We start from the raw sequence: 21,038 nt of genomic DNA, 5'->3' as shown, positions 1-21,038 counted from the left end.
AAGAAGCTGCTCCATTGATTCACATGCTGAGTATATGAGATTTGTCAAGTCTGGATTATACTTTTTTCTGAAGTCTTCATTTCTGGGCAAAATTATTGAGATGATTATGACACAGTAAATAGACTAGTTCCTTAATTTAATTTCAGTCATTTAGGTTATCATCAAATCTGTCTTGTTTGCCCTAGTTACTGAATGAAGATAAAGACTATGTTGTGTTTCTTTTCAAATTCGTCAAGAGTTTTATGGAGATTAGGTTATAATTAGATACAAAATAAATTCTTCACCACAAAGGTGGTGAACGGGCTGCCCAGAGAAGCTGTGGATGCCCCATCCCTGGAAGTGTTCAAGGCCAGGCTGGATGGGGCTTTGAGCAACTTGGTCCAATAGAAGGTGTCCCTGCCCATGGCAGGGGGGTTGGAACTAGATAATCTTTAAGGTCCCTTCCAACCCAAACCATTCTATGGTTTTATGATCAACAGATTGTTTTGATATGGCAGTTTGTGGCCGGGAAGAAGGGAGCAAGGAGGAGGGAGGAGGAAGCTGGGACTGTTGTACTCGAAGAGCCTCTCTAGAAGGTACCTTTCTTCTATTTGTGAGATGATCCAGGGAATGCGAGCAATTCTTTCTCTGCCCCGTGGACCACCTGCTGCTGACTGTAGATGTGTCGTGCCTCCTAGTTGCCCTATGAGGCCACCAGCAATGAAGAAACATGAGCTAGGATATCTAAAGTTTTGGATTACTTGTAATTACTGCACCTTCATTGTGTCCAGCCTTGGCCTTGCAGTAACTAACTTCCTGCTTAGTTTTAGGCACTCAGTAAAACAGACCCCATGAAGTAAGTGCCTAATACATCTTCAGATGTCACCAGATAGAGTCAGGTGCCTTTCAAGGCCTCCAGAGGGGGATCCTGTCCACTTAAATACAATGCTTAACCTTAAGCAGACAAGATCTTTTAGAAGTCTTCAACAGCAGCTACCTCTCTCCGTAGTCTCTATAACGAACATAAACACTTTAGAAGGACTAGTTTATTGCATGTCTACAATCAAGTGCTTAAGAAGAACATGCTGGCTAGCTGTAATTGTACGTGATTTTTAAAAGCCATGTACTGGTCACCTGAAGGTGCTTTAGTCATCATAACTGCTGAGAGTGGAAAAAATAGCACTTGAACACATTTATCATTCAAGCTGAAAAGTCAGAGGATTTGTGCCTGTGTTTTCCATGATCTTGAAGGTGATTATTTAATAGCTCATAATCTTAAAAAATGCCACTGGTTACTTTTTCACTTCCATTCACTGTTGCATCATCAGATTATACTGGTATTTAAGACTGGCTTTGCAGGGGGAAAGTTTGAAAGCTTCTTTTAATAAAGCTATTTAGAATAAGGATGGAGAAACAAAGAGCATAAACAATAGGTAAGCTGGATTTGGGAGATAACTAGCTATCCAGGGCACTTTTCCTTAATCTGTATAGATCTTTTAAACTAATCTCCAAGTGGCAGGCTTTGGCTACTGTGACTGGATTTTTTTTTTTTTCACACACAGATAAACCCCCAAAGCTTCCAGTTTCTCCAGAAGACTTCCACTTTCCCTTACATATCCCAGGTCTTCCTTGTGCATCTTCTGTTTTATAACCCTTTTTTTTTCCTCCTAGGTCTGCTGAAATTGTGTGCGCTTTAGACCCTGGAGCCACATAAGGCACGTCTGGTTGGGAAGATACCATATTCAGTGGGAAGCAGGGGTGAGGATGTGTGAGAGTGGAGAGGAAAAGGCAGGGGGAGGGTGAGGGGTTGGTATTCTTGACCTTAGGTAGCTGGTGCTGAGAGGTAGCGCATTGTGTGGAAGCAGACACAGAACTAGAGTTTGTGGATGGGAAGGAGAGAACAAGGAGGAGGGAGGAGGAAGCTGGGACAGCGAGGGGGGAGGAGGAGGGAGCAGCATCTCTATCTTCCTTTGCAGACCACGTTGCTAAACAGCGACGGGAGGCTCATGCTTCCCTAACATCCATCACTCCCCGCTTCCAACGTGGTCACAGAGCAACAAAGAGGGTCTCAGAGGTAAGATCCTTGCGACTTGCAAAGCTGTAGCATCTGCTGAAATCAGGAGGAGCAGCAGCAACAATGCACAGGAAAGATTATCAGCACCTGGGAATGCTCAGGGACGGCAGGGGGGTAACCGGAGCTCAGGTCCCCTGAAGGCTCAGGAGGTGTTACCGCAAGAACGGAGTAAGAGGGGAGCAGATGAGTTTGGGGGGATCAGGATATCAGTGAGCAAGATTCAGCAGTGGGCAGTTTGTGTCCCAACTGCCCGTGTAGGAGGAGGAGAGAATAGGGTAGGAGTATGAAAGCAAATACTCTGGTACTTGAAATACATGGCTAAATAAGGCTTAACAAAATATATGAATGGTTTATTTACCCAAAGTGCAGATCTGGAGTGAACAAAACAATTAATTACTTGGTGCATGTCAGAGGGAAAAAATATAAATGAAAAGCAAAGCTAAAGTCTGCATATTGTTTTGACTCATGTAAAAAGAAAGTTTATTTTTTCACTGTAAGACAATTTTTCAGTTCAGAAAGGCATTTAATAGCAACAAGGAGAAAAATAGGGAAAATACCCAAGTTATTTGTTGTTGTTGTTGTTGCTTGGTTTTTGAGTCAAACAAAATGGGCTGTTTGACAGTTACTGTGAAAAAAAATATTTGTGATACCAAAACAAGGTATGCTCTCTGACCTGAGAAATACTGTTTCATTTCATTGAGAGAAAAAAAGAAACATAATTCTGTACTGGCCTGAAATGAAATTTATAATTATGTTTGATTCATCCACTCAGCCTGAAAAAATTAGCAATTTGGTTAGATGTATTTACAAAGTGAATTGTTTTATTTTTAGTTGTGGATACTGGAAGCTTAGATGAAGGAGACAGAAGGTACAGCATCTATACATGGGCAAAATTGGTGCTTGCTTTCTCCTTATGCTTTGTGTCATTTACTTCTCTTTTTGAGGTGTGAGCTACCTGGGTTTTGATGTAACACCTCATGGACCCTTCTGAAAATTATTAACTAATAATGGTAGTAATGTCAGTGCTTGTTGTTAAACGTATTGAGCCAACTACAAAGAAAATTAACGGTGGCTTGTATGAATAAGATTCTTTGGGATTTAAAGTCTTTTTTCTTTTTTTTTTTTTTTTTCCACTGTGAAACATAGAATCATTCCCCAAAGGTGAACCTTCTGCAATATTTGTGCTTAACTGGAAGTTTTTGTGTTTTCATCTGCACCTGGGTAACTAAAATAGCTGCAGTGAGTTGATTTGATGTGTGAGTGAGGAAGTTAGAGCCACCATTCCCTTCTGCCTTAAGCAACCTGGAGATAGTGGACCTGATTGGAATTCGCTTTTTCATCAGTGTAAATTTATTGGTACAAGCGTACATGAGATCAGCATCAGATTCTGTACCGGTCTACTTTGTCATTGCCCCATTTTTCTTAAAAAGAAGAGCCACATCCCAGCAATAGGACTTTCATTTCACCAGTTTTTACAGTGATGTTAATTGCTAATTCAGGGCTTGCAGTTCTGTTATTTTCAAACAATAAACAACAGTTTGACTCTAGATCACCTTATCTGGTGTGGTAGTTGTCAGCTCTAGCTTTGAAATTGATTTCAGTCACTAGAGAATCAGGGTTTTTAGTAAAAAACAATAACCAAAATAACTTCTTTTCCTGTCAACCTACCCACTTGCTTACATGACTAGTTTAATTTTTTAATCTATGTTTTTGTTTGCTAACTACAGGAACACCTGATAGATTTTTGAAACCTCTTGATCTGTCTTGTCTGTCTTGTCTTGTCATGTACAGCTGTTTAAGAAAATCCCAAATGAGTTGAGGCTTTGAAATTGATATTTTGTTTCTTCAGAAAAACTGAGCTTCCTACATACAGAATTGCCTTTTTTTTCTTTTTCCCTACGTTTTGATTTTCTGTGCCTTTTGTTAAAGAAGTGGATTAAAGAAGTGCATTAAAAAAAAAAAAAAAGAAAGCAAACCTAATACAAATATACTACTGCAGGTAAATTTCATTTGAAGCTAACATTCTTTTCTACTTAGACAATAGTTAGCTATTGTTCTCTTAAAACAACCTTCCATGAACTATATTGTTCTTGAAGTTTATATGGGCTGGATGCAAAGCTCCCTGAAGTCAGGAAGAGACATTCCATTGACTTCAAATGGCTTTGGATCAGGCCTGTCACGTGAGATTAGCCCCTGACAGAAGATCTTACAAGCACACGGGCAGAACAGAATGATTTAGGGATGGAATTTCACTTATGCCATTGTTGTCTTTGCTGTGTGAATATCTGTTAGACACAATGTTTTTGAAGCAGTGCTTCAGTTATTTTGTGATAAGAAATCTGTACCTCTTGATATTGTGAATATATAGATTTGAAGAGACTGAATTCTGACTTAGGTCTCAGATCTATTGTCTATTTGTGTCTATATTTGAAGACTTCGTTAAGGGTGTCTGTCTTTGGATATGACGATTCAGAATCTCTTAGATGAGCTTGTATAACCTTAGTATGCATAATATGCACAAAGTTAAGGACAGAGTTTTCTAACGTGAAATAGTAAACAATGGTTTGAACTTATTTTTCTTGTTAAACTACAATAACATATTGTGTATAAGACAGTAATGGCTTCCATAGATTCTCTTTTAAAAAACCAACACCTGCCCCCCCAAACCCAGAAGAGATCGCTCTATAGGTTGTGAAAAGTGATGGTCAGTTTGACATTCATAGTTTTTCTGGACTTATGCAACTTACACAATGTAAAAGTAACCATGAGGAAAACCAGTATAGTTTTGTGTAACAAAATAAAACAGGAGCAGTTTACAGTATGTGTTATGTAAGGCCAAATTTGGATGAGGAAGCTTTAAACTTCCAAAGGTGATTCTTGTAAATAGACAAAAGCCTGTCAGACTCCTAAACACTCTCATGACACTGGACATAATTATCTTCAGGGAAAAATTGCCCTTGGTTCTTATTGATTGTGGCTTTTCTAATGAATACAAAGTCTGCACAGTGAATGATAAGTGATCTGCCATGTCTTCTTTCACCCTCATACAAAATGATGCAGGCACAACCCTGGGTTTATTTCATGTGAATAGCAGATACATTAAGGGGCATAAAAGACTAATGTAACTAAAACCAACCTAAATCTATAAACAAACATCCCTACTTATACAAAAACATGACTGCATTTGTGTATTGCACACATGCACAGGGAAAACTGTGCATTTTTAACCACAGCTGAAAATTCTTTGCTTTTTTTCCACTTAGACTGTGGTTAATGATTCAGGCAGTCTGCAAATCAGACTAACTCTTCAAAACTTCTGTTGCACAGACTGTGACAGGAAATATTGTTATTTACTGCAGAAATTTAGATGTCTCACTTATGCTCATTTTGTAGACATTTGTAGCTCTTCTTTTGTAATTACGCTTAAGGATTCCAAATAGCATTGGTTTGTGTTTCAGTTTGCCTTCATTTACCATTATCCATGTGTTGCTTTTCATGCTTGAATGTTTGTGTGAAGAATAAAGGAAGTCTAAGAAGTAACATAACCAGTGCTATATTTCTGAAAAAAACAGTAAAAGAAAATTGTCACTTAGACATTGTATATCTTAGGAAAAAAATGCTGTAAAATATACTCACTGAGTGTTACATGAAGAAAATATCCTTTTTCTAGCTAAACAACTTAGCAGTACTTTATATACTAAAAGCTATCTGTAATGATGTTGGAGGTATATTTTATGTAATTATGCAGTAGATAGAAATGAAAAATTATCTGTGGAAAGTGTATTAACATCACAGTCATAAAAATAGGCAGTACTGACAAAGAAATGCCATCAAAGATGTATTTCTAGGTATGAGCATTCATCCTGATACTTAGCTTATTGACTCTTTGAACACTTTTTGTGTCATTTTAAGTGGTTGCCTGCAAAATGTACCCTTGTTTTTAAGCTAGCTGTCTTAGTTTTTAGAGGTCCTTAGGAGGAAAGTGTAGGGCTAGGTCTAATGTTTTCATAAGAAGGAGAAAATACTTAGATTTCATCTTTTGAAGATGGGAAATTTTCATTTCCATAACATTTCTTATGCTTTTTCCAAGGATAAACATTTATTTAAAATAAGAGTAGTGGTGTCATCCTGTCCTGTGAAGTTATAGTGTCATTATACAGTGCTTTGAAATGGTAAGCTGGTTTCTAATTACTATAACTGCACTTATGATTTCATCATACATGTCCTCATCTACCTGGTATATGTATCCACTGCAAGGGGACTTGAATGGGTATATAGACAGATTTAATAGCACCAGTTTTACTTGTATCAACTAGAAGTATAGTGCATTAAAAAACAGAAGGTATAGTCTTTTCTGATTTGGGACCACATTCTCATGTTTTCAAAATCTCTGTACTTTCCCAATTTCTTTATGAACTAGAAATTAAATAGCAAAATAATACCCTATACACAAAGCGATCAAACCATATGCACAGAGTGGTGGATGAAACTGTAGATATCACTGGTGTAATAATTCATCATGTTACTTGTAATAACATTAGTGAAAATATTTTTGACCACAAGTATGATTTGGAAGTTGCTGAAAAGTTGCGGAGATAGTTTCATCCTAATCTGGCAACTACTTTCATTATTTTCACCCCAGAGGTAATTAAATGGTTGATTTATTATGTAAATGCATTTGTTTTTGAAGAAAACATTCATTACTTAACTGGAGCATCCTTTCCATTGTCAAGTAAGTGAGGGATCCAGATCTCAGTGGCATTTTTGTGTAGATGCAATTATAAATGGTTTGAGCCCTAGTTGTTCAAACCCCATGCATGAGTATGTTGTGGAGATACATGTGGACATATATGTGTAAGTTGGGCTCAATCATTCCTGCCGCCCATGAAAAAGTCACTTGTTACTCCCATTAGAGAAAGAAATGCATCTAGATACCAGCCGGTTCAGACTTGCCAGAATAGATCTGATTTTGATGTGTGGTTCTCAATTTTAACATTTTATTCAATTAAAAATCTTCTGTCAACAAGTGTATATCTTGCTATACACTTCATTGCTTTCCCCCTTGTTTGCTGTATTCCCACATTTTTCGTCATCTTTTGTGTAAAGAAGAACACAGTGTTCACATCAGTGGTAATTAACGTCTCTGTTCAGAAGGGCCTTGAAGCAAGAGCATTGTAAAAGGAAGCAGATAAGCCAAGTCTCGTCTTCTCAGTATGAGGCAAATGTCTGACTCGATATCCAGCCCCCCAGCTATGATACCAGCATCTAAAAACACTTACACTGCAGCATTATCGTATGTCTTTGAGGTTCTCATGATGCTGGAAAAGCAGGAGAGGAATCTTGGTGATGTAGCGTAGTACTCTGCCTCACAGTGGGATCCCCATTTGGAAGAGCATTTGGAAGGAATATTTCCTCTTGAACAGCATTAGTCCCATCCCATGTGTGCGATACATGGCCCAGCGTGGCGTGGGCCACAAGCTGTTAACCAGGGCTACTGATGCGAGAGGGTGGCTGAGCAAAAAGCAACATACAGTGCACTTCTGTGTTTAGAAGAGCTTATAAAGACCTGAAATGTCCCCTGAAATTCTGTGAAGCAAATCTGGGTGCGGAATCAGAGAGGTGGTGTTTGGAAACCTCTGGTCTTCCAGTGATACTGCAGTCCATTCTCTAGGGACACATAGGCTTCCACAATGTGAAAGGAGGGTGCAGCTCCACAAGGAGAACTTGCTGTAGTTTTAGTATTGTGGATGGATTATTGTGGAATTTACTGCCTCTTATATAATCTGAATGTCTTGCAATTTTACTCTTGTCATTTAAAGAATTGTTTAGAAAGTTAATTTTATGAATTAGTTGAAAATTTGTTTTTGTCTAGCAATGCTCGTCTAGGTCTTGCTCAGATTGAACAAAGAAGTTATAGGTATCCAGCTTTCAGAGTAGTAAGGTCAGTCTCCTTGCATCCTAGGCACAAATCATAAAATCACCAAGGAAAATTACATTGTGGACTTATATATCAGTAAATCTTCTGTTTTAATTCTTGCCACTGAGGGAGGTGCTGTGTGCTGTTGTCTCAGGTCAGACAGAACAGCAGTGCACAGTTACTGTCAGCTTTGAACAGCTGAGTTCTGAACCACTGAAAGTCCTTCTGACTTTCACTGAGTTTTAGTACCAGGTCTCAAAATTCATCAGTAAATATTTGGTGTTGCTCTGCAGACATATGTGGCAGGTTCAGATTACTTTGGTAGATTCCCAGACATTTATCTGTGATGTGAGGAGAAATTTATAATAGACCCTTTGAAATTCCATTTGTTTTTATGCAATACTTGTTGCAGAGCCATCATACTGTATACTTTCTTCCTTGTGGACCTCTTTACAGGAAACCTGGGCATAGGAAAGAAGCTATGTAGTAAACTATCTCATATTGTCTTCTTGCTTTTGAGAAGTTTATCCTGAAAAATGGCAGTGAGACTGTCATATAATGTTACTGTATCTTGACCACCTTTGGACTGTCAGCTGTAAATTTCATACTGTTGTAACTCAGAAAAAGAAATCAGCCTTTTTTCTCCATGCAAGAAAATTAACAAAAATATTACATAAGTGAAATTATAAGCACTCCTATTTTTGGAGTATCTTCCATTTGCCTACACTAGCCCACTGGTGAACATTAGCACCAATATTGCCCCTGAAGTTCACATGGCCTCAACTTGAACCATATACTGTCTCATTTACAAACTGTGCGTTCATGGACAAGAGTTCACAGCCTAAACAGACAACATATGCTATGGATATATCTACAAGTTACCACAGCTTAGCTGCATGCTTGATCAGCTGCTCTGTCATAGTTCCCCATGACTAAAACTTTTGTTTGTGAGACTGTAATAAAGACGCGAGAGACTTTAGGCTACTTTGCACCAAGACTTTGCCACAGTCTCTATCTTACCAACTGTGTTTCTAACCTTGTGCGCTGTATTTCTTCGATACTTCTGCCACTACCTTCCTCTTCCATCAAATCTGATCATAATTTTCTCTTTTTTGAAAAGCTCTGTATGCTATAATATATAAGTATGGTTTTGTACAATTCTTGGTACAGTTCTTGGAGGGCTGGGAGTGTGAAAGTGGGGATTTTTGAAAGGCAAGCTATTATTTTCATGTACTTGTCTACAAGCAATCTTTACACGGACAATCCTACATCTTCCAATTTAGTGCTTTTATACGGAGGTTTAATACAAAAAGAAAAAGGGCTCCTGCTCAGAAAAATAATAGGAGGAACAACTAGGAAACCAGGCAGTGTTGCTGTTTTCTGGGAAGATGTACTTAGCACTGGTGAGAGAACAGAAGGGGAGTACAGTCAGCTCTCTTTTCCTTGGGATTATTGAACAGGCATTGGGTTTGCTGATGTAAAAACTGGTCTTATTCATGGCAGTTGAGATAGCTATGTTAATGAGGCTCTTTGGTTAATGGACCTATTAGTCTTTAATGGACCTATCTTTGGCCTACTAGTGATCATTCTTTTTTCTGTTATACTTATGCCATATATTTTTATAGCTTAATTCATGTATGTTTTGTGTGACTTGGAATGTTGCTTCACCTGATTAATTTTGTGCTCACATCCATCTGAGTAATCAAGCTATAACATCACTATCCATATGGATGCTTTTTATATGGGTGGGCGCTATATCTGTCTAATGGGCTACCTTCCTGTGTGGGGAAGGCAATGATTCCTTGTACTGTATATATCAAATTAGATGCAGGTTTTATCTACAGTTTGGCTGATTAGTTGAAGTACATAGAAAATGATAGTATTCTCGAGATATAATGCAAGTCTTCTACTGAATTTAACACTGCAGTATTTTGTAAAAAAGATGAGCTTATTAAAAAGCTAGATGATGACTTTATAATCCCTGAAAATGCAAAGCTTTGTTATCCCTATGATTTTTTTATCATGTCATTATTACTGTGCCTTAAAGAATACCTACAATCTCAAAAGGTCAGTTTATTGTTTTCAATTTCACATGAATTAAAATATCAACATCTGTAAAATCTCAGGCAGTGACTGTGCATAGTCTCCTACAGATGTTAGTGTATGGGATTTTTGTATATGTGTCTTGTTTTGTTTTATGCAGTGAAGTTTCCCATCACATCCTGGTGTTTATTTTAATTCTTTTCTTTCTGGTATGCAGCCAGCATTTTATACGCTCAGGGGGAGGCCAAAGGCAGCAGAGAGATGCAACTGGGAGTATCAGTTGGTATGAAAAAGACTTCAGCAAGTGGGGCAGGTGACTTGGCTTTTCAGTTCGTTCCCAGGTTCCAGCCCAGTGCTGATGCTCATTGTGTGAATGGTGTTCTGTCTTGGGTTCTCCTTTACCATAATTCAACAATTCCCCTCCAAGGCAAAGCTTAAGCGTTGTTCTGGAGCTAATTTATTTCAAAGACTGCTCCCACTAGGCAAAATGGATGACATAATTATGACTTTCTTAATCCCACACAATTTTCTAATACTGTTTAAGTAAGTTTGTTACCCTGTGTAATGTGATACAACATCCTGTTTCATACATCACATGCTTTTAGTTCCATGCCAAAAAATGTTGCTCTGATAAAAGCTGCAATACAGCATGCATAATAATTGAATTAATCTGACTGGGGAAAGAGCTCAGACAATTATGTCAGGGCCATGGAGGCCCAACAGAGGCCAAAAGACACTTTGACCAAGCATGAAATGATGTGAACATGGTGCTGCAGTGTGGATGCAAGCAATTCTCCATCCCTTGATGTAAAGGCCAGGCATTTTTTCCTGGTCCAGATGCTTTTCGCAGCAGAGGTTCAAGGTCACGGTGATGGGCCAGTCTGGATGTGATGTTGTGTAGGTGGCAGCCAGAAAGCAAAGCTTGATGGGTGGTGCTATCCCCATTTCAAATCAGCTATACTGCTTCACAGTCTTTTCACTGCTAGGTGGCATTGCTTTTGCATGTAATTTGGTTTCTTTGGCAGTGTGTTCCTTTTCTAAAGAAGAAAAGGCTATCTTGAATCCAAGCTAAATCTTACAAAGTGTTGGGGTGATACCTTTAAATTTTGCCAATGAGGTCTTAATCTACTGGGAAAGCTTCCCTGAGGTTGGTTGGTTTGTTTGTTTGTTTGTTTCTTCACTATGTGCTTCTGTGAATCCAAGATGAAATACATTTTTCTTTTTGAGGTGCATCTTTTGATATATCCAATTAGAAATTGCTTACAGAGTTGCGTTTGTTAGGTTAGGTGATGAAAATCTGGCAACTCCTTATGAAGTTGACACAGTGGATAAAGAATAGTCTGACAAATACCAGGATTGCAAAGGAACAATCTATCGAGTCTCCTATCTTCTGCCTGCATCAGAATTAGGTGTAACTGCAGCTTGAAATGAACAGGGGTGGTGAAGATGTATTATGTTAACAGTTATAACTTTTCTTACTAAAGAGGGTCAGGGATTGCTCACAGGAGCAACTATGAGGGTAAAACTGGCAGGGCAATAATTTCCAATGGCAGAGTAGTAATGACCCTCTGTAAAAGTGTTGTAATCTTTTCAGTGGACACTGCCAGAACCAGGGGATTTGTTGATGGCCTTATGTGCATTGAATTTATGCCACTGATTTTTTAGTCTTTTCATGTTGCTATACAGTAATGACCTCAGGTGTGTGTATATGTTGCCTGTTTGGGTGTGGTTTATGTTACCTGTGGTCAGGATGTAGTTAAATGATAATAATGAAAATATTTACAGACTTGTAGTTCAGCAGAAGTTGTTGTTGTGTGTGGTGATGTTTTTTTGGGGGGGTTGTTTGTTTGTTTGTTTTGTTTGTTGGTTGGGTTTTGTTGTTTGTTTGTTTGTTTGTTTTTACCCTGGTTTAACATTATTTGTTTTACATTTGCTGGAGCCGCTCTGAGGACTCTCTACTGATTCACAGTGGTCTCCCTTGTTCTATCTGAAGACATGCAATTTGTTTTTAATATGAGAAGAGTAACCACTGAGCAAAAATGCTCAGGGTCTGGTTTAGTTCAAAACTCACTGAAACCAATAGGTTGAGTTCTAACTGCCCTTGTATAGGTATCATCAGCATTTTGTCTGAGAAGTTTTTCAGTTCCAAAAGTTAAAAACCCCTTACTTTTCCCCTTTTTTTCTACTATTTGCCGGTATTTGCCTTACTTTTTATGGTAGTAAATTAATATAGAGGAGAAGAGGAGTTTCTATAGGTGGCAAGAATTTTGGTCATTCTAATAACACTCCATTCCTTCTGTGAATTCAGTTTCACTCTTCTCTGATAGACATCTACATTAAAGTAAATAAACATTGGCTGAGTTGAGTAGATATTAGGTGATTTAGAACTGGCTTTAAAACAAGCACTATAAATCCCAATGTTTTCATTACAAATTATGAACAGTTTTAGTTTTAAAATTTTACTTTATCTGTTGCATTATCACTGATATGTCATTGACTTATAAATCAGGAGGACTATTGTCAGTGTAGAAAGAAATTGTATCAATGCTGGTTCAGAAAAAAAAGATATTGCAAAGCAGTTTATGACTTGGGCACAGATTTTTAAATTAGACTTACCTTAGAAAAGTGTATTGTGAAATCATCAAATTTTGACCAGGCTTTGTCCTCACTCCAAGCAACAGAACTTCACAGCAGGACGATATTTTAGCAGCGTGTTACAAGAGTGGTTGTCAAATCACAAGAGACAGTGTATAGACACTGCTTTGGCTGAACTCCAAATTTGTAAATACATATTGATCTTCAGTAAGTTGGTCTTGTTAGAGTTATTACTTACATATAAGAGTTCCCATAATAATGAAGGGTAGGAGGTTGTTTCTATAGATGTTTACCTGGCTGAGCTTGTGCAGAAATGTTTAAATGCTGTGGGGGAAGGATTGTGGTGTTGATGATGTTAGGGACTCCCAGTGTCTTGGCTAGAAGTGTATTATTTCTATTTGGCCATTTTCTTCAATTTTATTTGCTCAGAAAGGGAGAAAATGAAACTGCTTGATTAAAAGTACCCATGAACATCTCTGATAATTTTGTGGAAAGTGTTTTCTCTAAATATTTTGGAAGATAATGGGAAAATGATCCAATTATCGATTACACTGTGTGTAGGGGAGAAAAGATTTTGAAAACCATTAAACTGTTGCATTTTTAAAAAAATATGAACTAATGTATTGAAATTGGTATCGGTCCTTAAATTACAGCATGCACACCATTTAAAATGTGTACACTTAGTGAGTGAAATTACATTAGCAAGCTCATACATCTGCATGTTAATACTGGAATTCTGTACGACACTAAGTAATAATACAGTGGGTATGTGTGCACAATGCGGCATCATCAAGAAGCTTTAGACAGAGTGGTTTGTGAAAGAAAGTAGGTGTTTGGGAATACTTTCACAACCAGAAAATCGAAAGTGTTTTCTCTTTGACACTTACCCTTCCGCTCTTTTTGTAAACTCTTCTTAGCGTTCCCACTGGTACATTAGGACACAAAGCAATTATGAAAAGCAAAAGAAATCCTTAGTTTCTTGGCTAAATTTGGAAAGAATTTTTGACATGGCTGACCATTCTTCAAATAAGATCTTTGTGGCAGAGTGCAGAGGTCAGGGTATAGAAGCCTTGGGATATCAAAAGGTGGTGAGAAGAATGGCCGGGATTTCCAGCAGCCAGAGAGCTCTTTTGTCTCTAGTGGTCAGTTGTCGAGGATGATGCCTGTGGACATCAAAGAAAAGTCTAAACAGTGTTATCTGGGCCTGTCCTTTGCCCCCCACCATGTAATGGGCCTCTTTTCAGGAAAACATTGGGAAAGCTGAGAAAACGCCTTGTCCTATGCTAGTGTTATTAATTCAGCAAGAAAGCAGATCAATAACATTTGCACTAACCAGAAAAACAATCATCTGTTAGTTTCTAAACATGCAGATTAGTCAAGCCTTTAAATTACACATTGCACATCCAAGAATTCATTTTAATTATTTTTCATAATGTAGGTGTTATGAGACTTGACTCTTAAAATAATTCATTTTCTGCTTCTTTGACGTATTATGGAGAACTGTGCTGAGGAAACAAAGCAGAACAAAAACCCCACTTTCCTTTAGCACTTGCAAATAGGTTTTTGTTTTGTTTTTATTACTTGTTCATGGGTTGTATGCACTGAGATATTATTAAAGTTAAAAAATAAGCTGATATTTGATGCAATTCGTGCTTAAATTGTTGATTTTGATGTTTGGAAGAGTTATGCCATCATTTTCAAGGTGGATTGCTTTCCTTGTCAACAAATAAAAGTTACAGTATCAAAACAAAGCCTGTACCTAGTATATTTTGGCTCCTGTATTGCCTGTTCACCCTGTTTGTACATTGGTGAGGGAATAACCATTGCTAGATGTTTCTTTGTACAATCAAAAAATCTATTCTGTAAATGCTATGGGAAAATGAGTTTATTGTAAGTATTTTCTATCACTGCCGCTGTGCAAAAGCAAAACATATTGTTTGCTCCGTGTCATTTTTGATTTCTTTTTAGAGATCAGAGCTCTTCAAACCCCCTATTTTGCAAGTTTGAGTGAAGAACAAGGGTAATGATCTGGGACCCCAGCCATGTGAAAGCTCATTAAGCCTAAAATAGGTAGCAACAGAGAGGAAGTCGGACTAGAAATGGGCCTTTGCTTCTGATTCCTGTGAATCTAACTCGGTATGTGGGGTTTTTTGTTTTTGTTCTTGTTTTGTTTTAATTCAAAACCTGCCACTCTTGAACTAAGCAGATGCAATGTAAAAAACATTATTTGCAAGACTGAGGGCTAACTAAGTAGAATTTCTAGTTATGGATCAGTCTCTAGGCATATTAAATAAAACAAGCTTTTAGGATTAATTGCTGCCCACATTTTATTAAGACTACTTTATTGATTGAAATCTACAAGTTAGGCCACATCAGTATACATAAGTGCATTACTGTCAGAAGAAAACTACATGAATTCATTATCAGATACTTAAGGTAAAGTAAGTATTAAAACTAAAACAAACCTGTGGTTGAATCAGTGACAGTTTCTTAAAAAGAGGAAATTGAAGCTGGGATTTGTCAGTACATAGTTATGTGATATCTTTAAATATGGCTAAAAAAGTAAGTGCAATGCAGAGTGCTACAGATTTGCTGGTACTCCTGAGTGACCCCAGAGAGGCTACATGATTTTCACTGCTACATCAAGAGTCCAAAGTAAATACTTCTCACTTTCTTGAATGTTGATACCGCAGCTTGTGTATTCTGTAGTTAATATATTTTATAATATGATACGATATAATGAATGATATAACATTCAGAAAAATGTGGAGAACAAAGTATTGCACCTCTTGTAATATTCTGTGTTTTTTATTCTTACACCTGCATTGTTTTTCTTGTCATAGCTGCATCCTGATTTTGCAAACATCTACGTCCCTAGCTTTACACAGAGAACATTCCCAGTGAGTGAAAAAGGACAAAGGCCCCACAAAAAAGGAGTGTTTACAGAAGTGAGATCCTGATCCTGTAGTTAAATTATGATACTAAGGCTAAACAGACGGATTTAAATTTTTGTCAGAAGTGATACATGTCTACAAGTATCGTATTTCAGCAGTGGCTTAGATAATAGACTTAGCTAATGAATAGGTCACAGCTGTTTGCCAGCAGAAAGCAAATTCTGTTATGTCACGAATGCATAATTTATAGGTTTGTTATATGATATCCCTAATTACTATGGCCGTCCTCACTTAGGCAGGTGCTGCTGCTGGCCCCTCATTCGCACAACAGCTGCACAGCTGCATAGGTGCCATAGGCATTTATGTGGCTATATGGGGAAATGGTTTAAGGAATTGATCTGGCTGAAGATCAGCTTAGAAAAAAAAGCAATATAGTTTTCAGCTAAATTATGCTCTAATCCCACTTGACATGTCCATGTATGGATACCTGTGCCCAAACAAAATAAGAAGCATGAATGTGCAGCTTGGGTCAGCCCAGAAAGGAGAGGTACTCAGTGCACACACTGGAAAAACTACTGAAAGAAATGCTTCAGAACCTGTGCTAGGGGAGAATGGATTCCCCCTACTGACACCTGCTTGTACACATTTGCAAGTGTTCACGTCTGAATTAAGAAGTGCAAATTTGACATTCGTAGAAGTACAGAAATTACCTTTCCCAAATTCAGATGGGCTGACCTGTCTCTCAGATGTTTCTGTGTGTCTGCTGTAGAACATTTGTCTGTCAAGATGATTTAAAAAAAAAATAATTAAGTACTGGCTTTCATTCTACATCACTCACTCTAGAGCAGCCTAATTAGAATTACAAGAGCTGCTCGAAAAGTCATTATAACTTTTGTAAAGCGAAGTCAGCCATTGTAGATTTTCATCCCCAATTGTACGGTAGAATTAATGACCTAGTAATTAGATGATTGACAGCATCTAGTGTTATAAAAAATGAAAAGTAATAGAGATGGCAAGTAGATAGCCATGAATAGTGATGTGATTGGAATTAACTCTTCACTCTCAAGAGAAAGGTTTTAAAGTTGTTAGGTCAAAACTCAGTGGCAGTTAGGCAAGTAAAAAATTAATTACTTTGTTTACTTAATTATTAATTTATTATTAATTATTAATTTATTTAGTTAATTTATTTACTTATTTTAAAGTTGTTAGGTCAAAACCCAGTAGCAGTTAGGCAAGTAAAAAAATAATTATTAAGAGGATAATAAATAAAGGAAGAAAAAAGGAAAATTGTATTTTGCCAATGTTTTAATCTGTCATCTACCCATATCTTGAATAATGTGTGCAGTTCTAGTCTTAGAGTAGAGCCAGAGGAGTCCTGGAATGGAAACAAGAATGACTGGAGGTATGGAGGAGTTTCCATAGGAAAGACTGGCTGAGCAAGAATTCCTCTGCTTTGGGAAGCACAGGAAGAGGGGATAGAAGTTCTAGGAGGTCTAGAAAGTAATGGAATATAAGAAGTTTTACTGGGCATACTTATTCACTATTTTTCCTAATAAAATAATTAAGGGAGCCACCAGAATTATTGTGCAACAGGTGAAGAAACAGGTTGCTTTTATTATATCTTCTTTTTTTTTTGACATTTTTATTTGACTTCCCATGTTTCTCCATAGCACTTTTCTTATGCATATGCTCATTTTCATCATGAGAGAATGGTTTAAATCTCACTTCTGAACTATGTCACATATAAAAAATCGATGTGTATGATATGGTGCAATTAGATGAAACAATAGTGAAGCTTGAATTTTACAGTAATTTCTGAAAATGTGGTCTTCTATGTTGTTCATCAAGTGTTTTCTCTAATAACCTTTCAGAAGCGAGTTTTGATTTTGAGCAGCCAGAGATGTATTGATGTCTGAGATCTTAAATTCTATCCCAAATTTATCAGAAAGAATGAGGTGGGAAACCTGTTACAGACCATGGGAGAGTGCACAGCAATTTGAGTAAGCTGAAAAGAAGTAAAAGGTAAATGCTGCTGGATAATACAGGTTTCATGCTCAGAGAAGTTGCAACCTAAGTTCAGGGGAAATTTTGCAGCAAACTGTATCGGCTTCCCTGCAAAAAAGAGGTGCTTACCTTTAATTGCTATATTTTTAAAGGAGCCTTGGTTATTACATAGCTGGTTAGAATTAAAGTTAAAATAAAATTAAAAGAACTCTCTTACTATGCCAGGAAAAATACAAAAGCAAGCTTAATGCATTTTAGTGATACAAACGGGTCATCAGGTCATCATACAGCTTCTTATTCTTTCTAATGTATGCTAAATCTCCTGTCAAGACTTGCCTCAAAAAATGAAAGCTGGCATTGTACAGTCACTTCTCTTTGATAGTGCATAATGGTGGGGCAGAGTAACAGAGATGAAGTAAAAGCAGTTTGAAAGATGCAAACTAATAAGAATAAACACAAAAGAAGTAAACCCTTTCTGAGAAGAATGAGAATTGTCTTAAGAAATTTGCTGCTGAGTGGCCTGAGCAGCACATCACCATCCGTGGTGTTGTGCGTAACCAAAGGCACAGAGAGAAGCTAAGACTTAAATCACAGTTTGGAAAAGTCCACCAACAGAAAACCACAAGCTTATGCAGGTTTACTAATACAAAGAAGGCAGATAGGCAACTTGCTCATAGATATACTTCGTCTATGTGCTTTAAAGGTAAAGAGAACAATGTCTCTTCTCATGGTTGCATGGTATGTGTGCAGCTGCAATACAACCAGTATAGTACCTCTGGGTCTGCAACACAGTCTCAAACTGCAACTTTCTTAATCTTTCATAACAGTGATAATTTTAAAACCTAATGGTGTGTGTCAGTATTAGTTGTCTCATTGCTGGATATTTCAGTTCTTGGAAAGGAGAAGGGGAAGTGAGTGTGTATGTAATTTGTGGGAAGGGCATTTAGAGAGAACAGTTTTAAAAAGACAGTGAATAGAAAAGAAATCAGATAAAGTGTGATGAAGAAGGGAAAACTGTGACCAGGATGCACATGGACTCGAAGGTGGAGGCTGCAGTGCTAAATAAGATGTCTCGAGGTGAGGCTGAGCACTGAAACTTTGATTAGAGTGGTTCCTGGTGCACTTTTGGCCTGTGGCAGTTAATGATCTTCCAGATCAGCCACCTCGACATCTGCTGGAAAAGTATCATGGTGAGCTGTAGGCAATCCATAGGCATAGAAGAGGAATGACATTCCCGGTTTGGATGTAGCTGATAAATGGATGTGGTTTCTGTGAAACTGCAACCTCACATGAATGTGAGTGCCTGCCTTATATACTTATATACTGCTAAAGATGGGCTTTGTCTTTGTGGGTCTTCCAAGAAACTAGTTTTGACAGAGTCTACCACTAAGGACAGCTGAATGTGACACATAGAGAAAAAGCGACTAATAGGAATAACTAACTCACTCTGTAAAGGTCATATTTTATCTTTGCATTTTGTGCAGAATTCTTGTGAGGTAATGAAAGTAGGGCAATGCGTGTCAACTTATGAAGGAAACTACTGCATAAGCAAGTGTCACGTTATGCATCGATAACTGAGCCTCAGCCTGAGGACACATGAGACTGAGTGCATGTATCGGCTGATAGGTGTGTACGTACAGGTGGTACCTACCCACCCGATTTATTTTTATCCATCACTGAAACAGAGCTCTTGCTTTGAAAGAGTTTCTTATTAGCATACTAGGACACTGTTGTCGCAATTAAGAAGGTGATAAGCAGAACTTATTCAACGGAAGCAAAGCTTCAAAATTGCTTATAAAGTAAAAAACTTTTCAAGAAAAAGTTTTATAAAGCTCTAGTTTGGTAAAGAATAGTCACCTTAGTGGGAAGATGCTATTCACGTAGTATATAGACTGTTAGTTGAATGCAGAAGATGATGAGGAAAAGATAATAATGTACTATTTCTAAGTTCATAATGTCAAGCACTGAACTAGTTACCAGTCAGAATGTCAGAAGAAAAGGATAACAGATAACAGAATTCTAGTGGAGGTAGGTTTTGCAATTGTGCGAACCAGTTATTCCTCTCCTTTCTTCTTCACAGCTTTTGGCACAAGAGACAGTGAAGAAAAGTAATATTTCTGGCTGAAAGTGGCTGGGCCCTTTGTTGGCCTGACTCTTACTCTTTAGCCTGAGATCATGTTCCTGAGTCTTAAACAGCTTGTACATAAGCAACAGTTAAAATGATTATTCCTCAGTGCTTATGGAGATGTTTCCTTATGTAGGATAAATTCTTTAGAATTCTTCATATATGGCTAATCCCATATTCTATCATAGAGCTACTGTTTGGGTACCTTTAATATAATGTTTTTCTTTATTCTTCAGAAGTTAAGTTCTAATGTGGTGTTATTTCCTGCAAGTTGTGTAGTAGTATTTACAAAATAGGCAGTACTTGGGGATCCAAGGCATTTCCAAGAAAATTTTTCACTATGTTTTCAATAAGTAGAATTATCTGTATTTTACAGTGAGAAACTACATATAGGTTTAGAAAACAAAAGCTGAGATAATATAATTAAGGTATGAGGATGCGTTATGGCAAATTAGGATAATCTTAAACCTCTGAAAATCAGAGATATGAGACAAAGTAGGGAGACCAAAGTGTCCTGTGGTGGGGAGGTGAAGTGACCTGATCTGTATCAAAGAAAATTGTAATTTTCTAAGTTTGAATTAGAAGTCTAAACCTGTTGTCTGCTGATCTTGTGTTAAAATTTCTGAATGCAGCTTCCTAATGCTTTCAAATTATGCCATAAGGCTGAGATATATTTTTCTGAAAGAGCCTTTATCTAATATCTGGGAAAAATACTGTCTTTTACAAGAAATGCTTCCTGCTATTGAGCAAGTGATATGTGTGTAAAAATACTGGAGGCATAATTACAGGGAAAATGGATGCTGGCAGGTGTGAAAGAGCCACCCCTTTAAGCAAATAATTTTGCTTTTATACAAATTACAGGATAAATGGATGCTGGCAGAAGTGGAAGAGTCAGCCCTTTAAGGCAAGAATTTTGCTGTTACATAAAAGCTTGTTCCTAGCATGTCAACCGATACAATATGTGCAGTTGTGGTGTTTCAGACATACCATTTTGTGCTGTTCATGCTGTCTGTGTAGAGTGCTATTCCAGTCTTTCAGGTAGTCACACAAACTCTGTCCTTTTAAATCTTTCTTCATTGTGAGAGACTTCTCTGCTGCTGGGACAGTGCACAAAGGATAATACTCAAATGTGAGAGCAATGCCCAGTTTTTTTGAAAAATACGAGGCACTATCAACCAACTGAAAAGTGGCATTAGAAATAATATAAATGAGTGTCTTAATTTTTATACTTGTAGCTACAGTGAACTATTTATCCTTATGCAGCCTTGATGTGCCAGTCTTCATTTTGTAGACATTTAGCAAATGTCTCTAAGTTGCCTCTTTTCTGTTCTGAAGAACTCCAGCCAACTAGATAGTATTGAAGCTTCTTAATGCTTGTGGTCTTCCTTCTGGTCATTCTTTGAACCT

General features: G+C 37.5%; 1 protein-coding gene across 7 annotated transcripts in view; it reads left to right on the top strand.

Moving 5' to 3' along the window:
• Positions 1 to 1,731: 1,731 nt before the first annotated feature.
• Positions 1,732 to 21,038, top strand: part of GREB1 (growth regulating estrogen receptor binding 1) — a 97,570-nt gene continuing 78,263 nt past the window's right edge. For 2 of the 7 annotated variants that reach the window (XM_065055890.1, XM_021293624.2), the window contains exon 1: positions 1,732 to 2,053. The gene's annotated coding sequence lies outside the window, so the exon portion shown is untranslated. Of the gene's footprint in view, positions 2,054 to 14,576; positions 14,745 to 21,038 lie in introns of all 7 variants that reach the window. The other 5 variants (XM_065055892.1, XM_065055888.1, XM_065055886.1 and 2 more) reach the window with 4 other exon arrangements.

The sequence above is a fragment of the Columba livia genome, chromosome 3 (assembly GCF_036013475.1).
Source record: "Columba livia isolate bColLiv1 breed racing homer chromosome 3, bColLiv1.pat.W.v2, whole genome shotgun sequence".
NCBI classification, from domain to species: domain Eukaryota; kingdom Metazoa; phylum Chordata; class Aves; order Columbiformes; family Columbidae; genus Columba; species Columba livia.
This window is presented reverse-complemented; position numbering and strand designations above follow the sequence as displayed.